Source organism: Hippocampus bargibanti, linkage group LG13 (genome assembly GCF_051943395.1).
Source record: "Hippocampus bargibanti isolate YZ-2025 linkage group LG13, ASM5194339v1, whole genome shotgun sequence".
Taxonomy (NCBI): Eukaryota; Metazoa; Chordata; class Actinopteri; order Syngnathiformes; family Syngnathidae; genus Hippocampus; species Hippocampus bargibanti.
Genome location: NC_142746.1, coordinates 3,506,435 through 3,515,984, shown reverse-complemented (window position 1 = coordinate 3,515,984; position 9,550 = coordinate 3,506,435). Strand labels below are relative to the sequence as shown.

General features: G+C 42.4%; 1 pseudogene; it reads left to right on the top strand.

Moving 5' to 3' along the window:
- Positions 1-878: 878 nt before the first annotated feature.
- On the top strand, positions 879-5,328 carry LOC148889051 (uncharacterized; annotated as a pseudogene).
- The last annotated feature ends 4,222 nt before the right edge of the window (positions 5,329-9,550 follow it).

The following is a 9,550-nucleotide window of genomic DNA, read 5'->3' as shown; positions in this document are numbered from 1 at the left end:
CAGTCACAGGATAGTTTTTTCTGTGAGTGAGCAGCAGCAGCCACATGCGCCCGCGTTCACTCAACCTGGAAGTAACCCAAATAGATAGAAAGTGAGCTAGATAGCTAATATTAGCTGACTGGCTGTCTTGCTCTTTGCTATCTGGCTATCTATTAGCTATCCATTACCCCAGCTGGCTAGCTATTAGCTGTCTGGCTGGAAGCTGGCTACCTGGCTCACTGTTGGCTATCTATTAGCTATCCATTAGCTAGCTGGCTGGCTGTTAGACGGCTAGCTGTTGGCCATCTGGCTATCGATAAGCCATTTATTTGCTTTGCATTAGCTAGCTAGCTTTATCTATTTGAGTTACTTCAGGGTTGAGTGAACGCTGGCCCGTGTGGCTGCCGCTCCTCACCCACAGAAAAAAACGTATCCTGTGACTGTAAAGTGACCTTGAGAGTTTTGAAAGGCGCTTATAAATGAAATGTATTATTATTATAGATATTAATATTAAATGTTCACTCCCCTATAATAAGGTTACTTTCCTTTCCCCGCCTTTTTTTTTTATGACGTAATAAACCAGGGGTTAATATTCCACGAGACAACCGGAAAAGGATACATTAATTTCGTTTCAAGATAGATACATTAATTCATAAATAAAATAAATACGATAAACTCCAAAAAAAGGCACACAAGCCCACGCAAAAAGAAATACGGAAACTAAACATGTGACTGTGTAAAAAGTACTTCCCTCCCTCGCCTTTTTTGTGACGTAAATAACACGTGGTTTATATCCCGTCAGTCACCGGAAAAGGATAGATTCAATTAATTAAAATGCTATGAGTGATACTAAAAACAAACCACTCTAACACACTACATAATAATTTATATGTATTTATTAAAACTCGCAAAATATTCAACCAAACCGAGAAGAAAAGAAGCATCACCCGTTAACATAAGATTAGAGCATTGTTGTTGTCGTAAAGGCAAGGCTTTCTGAAAGGACTGAACGATCCAAATGAAACATCACCCCACCATGGCGATTTAGTGAAGGGCTTTGCTGTTTTATGAAAATAGCTTCTTTTACTCCCCTTTCAAACCATCTAGACCACATAGGCTTAGTTGTGCTGATGAGGTGATACTAGGGGAAATGGGGCAATCAGGCCAGTCGTAGTCCCCATAATCAGGCAGGACAATAGAAGTAATCAGTGTAGCCTCTGGGAATAGTCCTCTACTCCCCCTAACCTGAGAGCAGGGACCTATCATAGCAGAGTCTGGCACCGCCACATCTGGACAGTAGGGGTCTATATATAGGGCCAAAAATACCAGCAATTTTGAGTTCGTTGACAAAGCCTCTTGGATAAGAAGAAGTGCGACGCCTTCAAAGAAGTACAGATGACGGCTAAAGAAAACTCATCGATGGACCACTCCTAAAGTCGTATACGACTGAGAGCTTACACAGAGTGATGTGTTTGCGAACGAGCCGGTTCTTAGAGCCGGATCTCTGAAGTGAACAAAAAGAGCCGATTCCTAACGAGGAGCCGGAAATTGGAGCCAACTTTTTTGTCCTCTATTCCTCGCCTCCAGTCTTCGGTTAAAGCCGCACGTGATTGGTCAATATCCGTGGAAGAGGAGGGAGGGGAGAATTACAGACACACGCAGCAGTGAGGAGAAGGGGGCGGGGGGTTAAGGTAGACAGGTGGACAAATGTTATCACATCAGAATCAGAATCCTGGTTAGAATCAGGTTAGGGGGAGTAGAGGACTATTCCCAGAGGCTACACTGATTACTTCTATTGTCCTGCCTGACCACATTATGCTGTTATTATTCAATTATTATATTTTGTACTAGTTGGTATGATAGCATTATTAATATGAAAAGCAAATTAGCTGATCATCAGCTAATCATCAGACCAGAGTAACCATAGGGAAAGTCAAAGTTAGTGGATGCTCTATGTGCACATATCAAGCCACATAAATACAAATAGTTGATATAGTGTATTTTTTTACACGAGTAATTTGTTTTTCACATAAGTTTACATGATTTATGGCAGTTAATTTAAGCAACAAAAAACAAACAAACTGAGGAGCCATTTGGGAGCCAAAAGAGCGGATCTTTTTAGTGAGCCGAGCCAAAAGAATCGGCTCTTTGAAAAGAGCCGGAATTCCCATCACTATGACGCAGACGTTTTGTAACGGTTTCTTTCTGTAGTGTACTTTCGGTTTCGAAGGCGCTGCCAGATTACAGACAGTTATGGGGGGAAACGGATATTACCATTTGTGTTTCTCAACCAAGCGCTTTGAGCAGTTAGCTGGGTTGCTTTTTTCATTCACAATCGAAATTGCGTTCAACGAGAAAGACAAAAAAACGGGCACGATTTTAATCAGGCATTGACAAGGTCGCATCGCTAAAGGCGCACTTGTTGGGCGGTGACGTCGTTGGATTTCCGGAAGAAGTTCTTTTTTTCCTTGTTGAATTTCCGGAATAAGTATTTTTCTTCCTGCGGAGTAAAATGGCTCCACCGGCATTCTTGTGCCTATGTTTGTGGTTACTTCTTGGCTCCGTCGTCGGCGAGATCGTGGACGTCTACGTCGCCGAGGGCGAAACGCTGACTCTGCGACCCAAACTTCAAGGCTCCGTGCGGAACGTGGTTTGGAAGCTAAACGGCAATCAACTTTTAGCCGAGGCGGACGGAGATGATGTGACCATCTACGTCCCCCGATTCAAATTGAACGTGACCTACGCCGTGTTGGAGCTCCCGGGCGTCATCCCGACGGACGCTGGCATTTTCACGCTGTCTTTGAACTTTCTGGAACAGGACGACAAGTTCTTGGTCAGAGTGATCGGCTACGTGCCGAAACCGGAGGTGCACCCGTTCCCGCTCGCGTGCTCCGAAAACTTGGACAACTGCACCCTCCACTGCGGCGGGCAGACGAATGGCAGCGATCCCGTTACCTACTCTTGGAGAACCGAACCCGGGGAGGAAATGGCGGGAGGACGCAACAGGACCATCGACCGATCGAGTTTTGCCACCAGGAGTTTCGTTTGCATCATGCAGAATCCCTTGGGCCGGAAGGAAAGTAAAGCCTTCGTCAACCCGTTCTATCGGGACCAACCCGTGGGCGGTTTGGGACCGGGCCAAACCGCTGGAGTCGTCGTGGCCGTCGTCATGGTGGCCTTGATTGGTGTGGCGGTGGCCGCCTGGTTTTACAACAAGCATCGAGGAAGTCGGAGTTAGGAACGCCCAACGGAGCCATGGTGGCAACCGACTTGGAAATGTCGCGACCGCTGCACGGCAACCGGCCCGGTGTCGCCAAGTGACAACGCCCGACTTTTAAATCCGGAAGTGAGATTGAAACGCGGTCGTCCTGGCGATGTTTGAGGACTTGACTGTCGCCGCCCTCTTCGACTCAAAGGACAATTTTATGATTCGAGCCTGGCTCGGGTTGTCAAAAATCTTTCATTTTTTTGTCGCCAGCAGTAAACATGGGTGAGCAGCGGCAGCCACATGAACCAGCGTTCACTCAACCCGCAAGTAACCCAAATAGATAAAAAGCCAGCTAGCTAGCTAATAGTTAACACTAGCTGTCTCGCTGTCTGACTGTCTATTAGCTATTTATTTGATATCCCTTAGCTGGCTGTTAGCTGTTGGCTATCTGGCTATTTATTAGCTATCCATTAGCTAGCTGGCAGGCTGTTAGCTGGCTAGCTGTTGGCTATCTGGCTATCAACTATTAAGCTAGCTATTAAGCAGTGACGTGCCCGGACCACCTCACAAATCTTTTCTTTTCGGCTTTTCCCGTCAAGGGGTCGTCACAGCGAGTCAGTGTCGTCCATCTTTAGAGGTTTGATCCTCACAAATCTTCTTTTCCTTTCGGCTTTTCCCTTCAAGGTGTTGCCACAGCAAATCAGTGTCCTCTATCTTGAGAGGTTTGATCCGCATGTTTGTTTTGGCCAAGCCTTTACGTCGGATGCCCTTCCTGACACAACCCTCTGTATCCGGGCTTGGGACCGGCCCAAGAAGACATATGCAGTTTGGAAAGGATTTTTGAATCGTGTGTCAGCATTAAAATATAATAATACATTTCATTTATAAGCGCCTTTCAAAACTCTCAAGGTCACTTAACAGTCACAGGATACGTTTTTTTTTGTGGGTGAGCAGTGGCAGCCACACGTGCCAGCGTTCATTCAACCCCGAAGTAACTCAAATAGATAAAGCTAGCTAGCTAATGCATAGCAAATCAATGGCTAATCGATAGCCAACTGCTAGCCAGCTAACAGCAAGCCAGCTAGCTCATGGATAGCTAATAAATAGCTAATAGCCAAGAGCGAGTCAGGTAGACAGCTGATAGCCAGTCAGCTAATAGCTAGCTAGCTAATGGATAGCAAATAGATAACCAGATAGCCAGCCAGCTATACAGCTAGTAGCTAGCCAGCTAGTTGATGGATAGCTAATAGATAGCCAGATAGCTAACATCCAGCTAGCTAATGGATCGCTAATAAATAGCTAATAGATAGCTAATAGATAGCTGACAGCTAATATTAGCTATCTATTAGCTAGCTAGCTCATTTTCTATCTATTTGGGTTGAGACTGCTGCCGCTCACCCACAGAAAAACTTTATCCTGTGACTGTAAAGTAGCCTTGAGAGTTTTGAAAGGTGCTTAGAAATGAAATTGTATTAAATATGACTTGAGTGAAAATGAATGCAGCTGAGCCGCGCTCGGCTGTTATGGAATATTTGGATTGGATTGGATTTGCCTTTATTAGTCTCGCAGTGGAGAAATTTACATTTCACAGCAGCAAAGTGATGAAAGGAATGAAAGTAGAAAAACAAAATACATGAGCTGCTGGAAAGGCAGCCACTCTCGGGGCGCCGTCTTGAAGTCAAAAGAACAAAAAAAAACTAAATAACAAATAATATGACAGCATAGAGACAATATGACAAAACAAAGACACAGAGAGACATTCATTCTTCAGGACTTGCTGTACCCTCTTTGTGATGACATGAAGCAGTTCTAGATGAAAGAGGAGAAGATATTTAACACTTTTGTTTGTGGATTAACGATCGCTTCTGTTTAAGTGGATAACAAAATGTGTTCTGTGTAATGGACGTCAGATGCGTGTGGAAACGTTTCCTTCTCAAGTGAACCATTCCAAATTTTGATCTGCACGCATGCTCTTAATGTCTTGGTGTGTTTTCATGAGCATTTTTATTTTGTTCCGGGCAAAATGAAGGAGAAAAAAAATATTAGAATGTGAACAAACCTTGATGACTGAACTTGGGTGGAGTGAATGGATGAAATGTGCTTTTATCATGACAACATAAATACAAAAAAACAGATTGAAATACTAACGTCGAGCCATTTTTTAATCAACCAAAAATGTTCCTCTCTGAGTGATGCAGTTATTTTCGGAAACAGAAAACCAACATTTTTAAGCGCAAAGTTGCTATGAACTATGAAAATCAGTGGCGGGCCGTGCATGTTACCTCTAGGCCAGGGGTGGGCAAACTTTTTGACTCGCGGGCCGCATTGGGTTCTAAGATTTGACAGAGGGGCCGGGCCAGGAGCATTTGGAGGGAGTGTTTGGGCCGGAAATACTCCGAACAAGTTATGTCCATAATTTATAAAATCACTTCAAATGACTTCGACTGAGCGTATTTTACAAAGATTCCACAGCATATAGCTATAGTTTACGTTTTAAGACTTGCGCTGAATATATGAAGTCTTGTTTTCGAGTTGATGACGATCCCCATGTGACGTCACGTTTAGACCGCCCCTGACCGAGAAAGCGACATACAATGCATTTTGGGTACTTTGTTTGGTCTGAAAACTTCGTGTTGATCCGTGTTGATGGCGAAATTAGAAGAAAACACATAAATAACGCCATGGTGAATCGTTGTGTGTTGCACCAAGACAACTATTTGATATTCGCTGACACAAATTCCCAGCTGACAAATCAGCCCATTTCCAACGGCGCTTGGGCGCCATCTTCTGCTTTTTCTGGGTGCTACATTGCTGTCATTGACGGCTCGAATTGATATGGGAGGACTCCTAGAATCAATTGCAAACATTTATGCTTTCCTCTTCACAAGAACAAGAAAACATCTTCTCCGAATCTGAAGCCATTGTTTTGATTCTCGAGCAAGGCAAGACGTCTTGGCGTGACGTCACGAACAGAGAGGGACCTTCTGAAACTGACCATTTCCGGATTCATTTTGAAGTCATTTTTATTGGTGTTTTTCATTTAACTAAAAATATCAGCCTGCCTGGTTTGGGTATTTTAGATGCTATAAAACGTTTTTCTGATGTCAGTGGGAAACAAAAACAAAAAATGGTGCCGGTTGTCCTTTAAATGTAGTATGTACAAACTTCATAGCACAGTAAGAACACTACAACCCAATTTATTAACTGTCTTTCAAATGTGAAAAATATCCCTGATCAGTGAATAAATTTGTCTCAAGGAATATGCAAGATATGGCATTTACAGACTATTTCGCAGATACTTGGAGGAGGAAATGGAAATAGATTAAAATAACATATGAACTGTGATTTATCAAGATTGCGTCTGTTTTTAATAAGTTTCCATCGAAGGGGCAAAGTTAAAGAAATCAACATTTATTGAAAAATGGAATCACTTTCAACATTCAAAACATATTATTACACAACGAAATATTAAAGCTCAATAATACCTACTTGTGTTAAATTCCGCCAAATCATAGATGGTTTGTCCTGTTCCGCGCGCTCAACAAACTCCTCACTGACGCTCTCGCCTTCACGCGCTAACAATGCACGTGTACCGTCGCCGAGCACACAAACATAGACTACCTGCAGTTGAAATTTGCATACTCGGCTCGGCAGCCAATCAGAAGCCTGCTTCTTTCTTCCGGACTTTCGCAAGCGTTACAAAGTCGTGCAATTGCATGTCATTTTCCAAAATAGATGCACAGAACCTCAAACTAGAAGAAAGATTCAAAAGAAGCTAACAACATATGTGACGCTACAAAACGTAAATTTACATTAAACCGTGACTGTAAAGTGTGCGTGAGACTTATGAAAGGGGCTTAGTGGCTGGTAGGACTCAATGCAAACGTTGCATTGTGCACCACCGTGACTATCGACTACTGTAGCAAAATTTACTGCCATGCGCATTTGCCGTAAATTAAGCAAGGTAGCATTTGTAGTTGGTGCATTCTTGATTAAAAAAAGAAAAACTTTATACTTTGTGACTATGTTTTTTTTAATGGGATTGGTCTCATTTTGCTTCAAGTTGGGAAAAATGGGGCAGGCAACTTTTCAGTTATCTGCCCTGTTGTTCGCTAGCTTTTTGTCATGAGTTTTAGACACTGTTTGTACTATAATTTGGGCAAGTTCGGCGGGCCGGATTGAAAAGCCCAATGGGCCGTATGTGGCCCGCGGGCCGTAGTCTGCACTAGGCCTTCAGTCATGCTAAGTCTGAATCACTCCACAGCTGCGTGTGTGGTATGATTTACTACATGTCCACTAGAGAGTGCTGTTGGCCAGGAAATAACAAAGAAACTTAAAGGGCAAACGACGTCACTTTTTTGTTTTTTAACTGACATCAGAAAAACGTTTTATAGCATCTAAACTACCCAAAACACGCAGTATGATATTTTTATTCGAATGCAAAACACCAATAAAAATGACTTAGTGTCCAAAATCTGCAAAAAATTGAGCTGCGAAATGGGCATTTTCAGAAAGTCCCTCCCCCAGTTCGTGATGTCACGCCAAGACGTCTTGCATTGCTAGTGAATCAAAACAATGGCTTCAGATTCGGATAATATGCTTTCTTGTTACACATCCAGTTATGAATATTAATCAAATAGTTCTGAAGAGGAAAGCATACATTTGCAATCGATTAAAGAATTTATTCCGTGTCATTTTGAGGCAAACGGGCGGGGGGGAATGTCACCCAAAAAGGGGATGACGACGACAAAAGCAGCCAGGTGGGGACGGCAATCTTTAGTGTCAAGTCTTTCTTCCGTGCGATAGAAATCAAGTTGATTTGTTAGCTGGCTGGTAGATAGAAACGATAGCTAAGTTGCTAGCGAGCTGATATAAATTTGATAGATAGATAGAGGGATAGAATCGCTCTCTGATAGAAATAGAGTTGATTGTTAGCTAGTTGGTAGAGAGACAGAATCGATAGCTAGCTAAATAGCAAGCTAGCTGAAAGAAACATAGTTGCTTGTTAGCTGGCTGGTAGATAGAATCGATAGTTAGCCAAGTAGCTAGCGAGCTGATATAAATTTGAAAGGTGGCTGATAGAGAGAGATAGAATAGAGTTATAGTGAGCTGGCTGGGGGATATAATCAATAGCTAGCGAGCTGATATGGATTCAATAGGTAGCTGATAGATTGAGATTCGCTAGCTGATAGAAAAAAAAGTTGATTGTTAGCTAGCTGCTAGATGGACAGAATCGATAGCCTGCTAGGGAGCCAATAGAAATAGTTGATCGTTAGCTGTCTAATAGACTGAATCAATAGCTAGCGATCTGAGATAGATTTGATAGGTAGCTGATAGAGATAGATTCGCTAGCCGATAGAAATAGAGTTGATTGTTAGCTAGCTGCTAGATAGACAGAATCGATAGCTCGCTTGATAGCTGATAGAAATAGAGTTGATCGTTAGTTAGCTGGTAGATAGACGGAATCAATAGCTAGCTAAACAGCTAGTGAGCTGATTTAGATTTGATAGGCAGCTGACAAAGAGAGGCAGAGATTCGCTAGCTAGCTTATAGAAATAGATGATCGTTAGCTAGCTGTAAGATACGGAATCAATAGCTTGCTACATAGCTGATATAAATGCGGTTGATTGTGAGATTGTGTGGAAATAGATTAAAATAACAAATGCACTGTGATTTATCAAGATTGTGTCTGTTTTTAAGTTTCCATCGAAGGGGCAAAGTTAAAGAAATCAACATTTATTTAAATATTGAATTACTTTCAACATTCAAAACATATTATTACACAACGAAATATTCAAGCTCAATAATACCTACTTGTGTTAAATTCCGCCAAATCATAGATGGTTTGTCCTGACCGCGTGCTCAACAAACTCCTCACTGACGCTCTCGCCTTCACGCGCAAACAATACACGTGTACCGTCGCCGAGCACACAAACATAGACTACCTGCAGTTGAAATTTGCATACTCGGCACGGCAGCCAATCAGAAGCCTGCTTCTTTCTTCCGGACTTTCGCAAGCGTTATAAAGTCGTACAATTGCATGTCATTTTCCAAAATAGATGCACAGAACCTCAGCCCAGAAGAAAGATTGAAAAGAGGCTAACAACATATGTGACGCTACAAAACGTAAATTTACATTAAACCGTGACTGTAAAGTGTACGTGAGATTTATGAAAGGGGCTTAGTGGCTCGTAGGAAGCAATGCAAACGTTGCATTGTGCACGACAATGACAATCGACTACTGCAGCAAAATCTACAGCCATGCACATTTGCCGTAAATTAAGCAAGATAGCGTTTGTAGTTGGTGCATTATTGATTTAAAAAAAACTTTGTACTTTGTGACAATGTTTTTTTAATGGGATT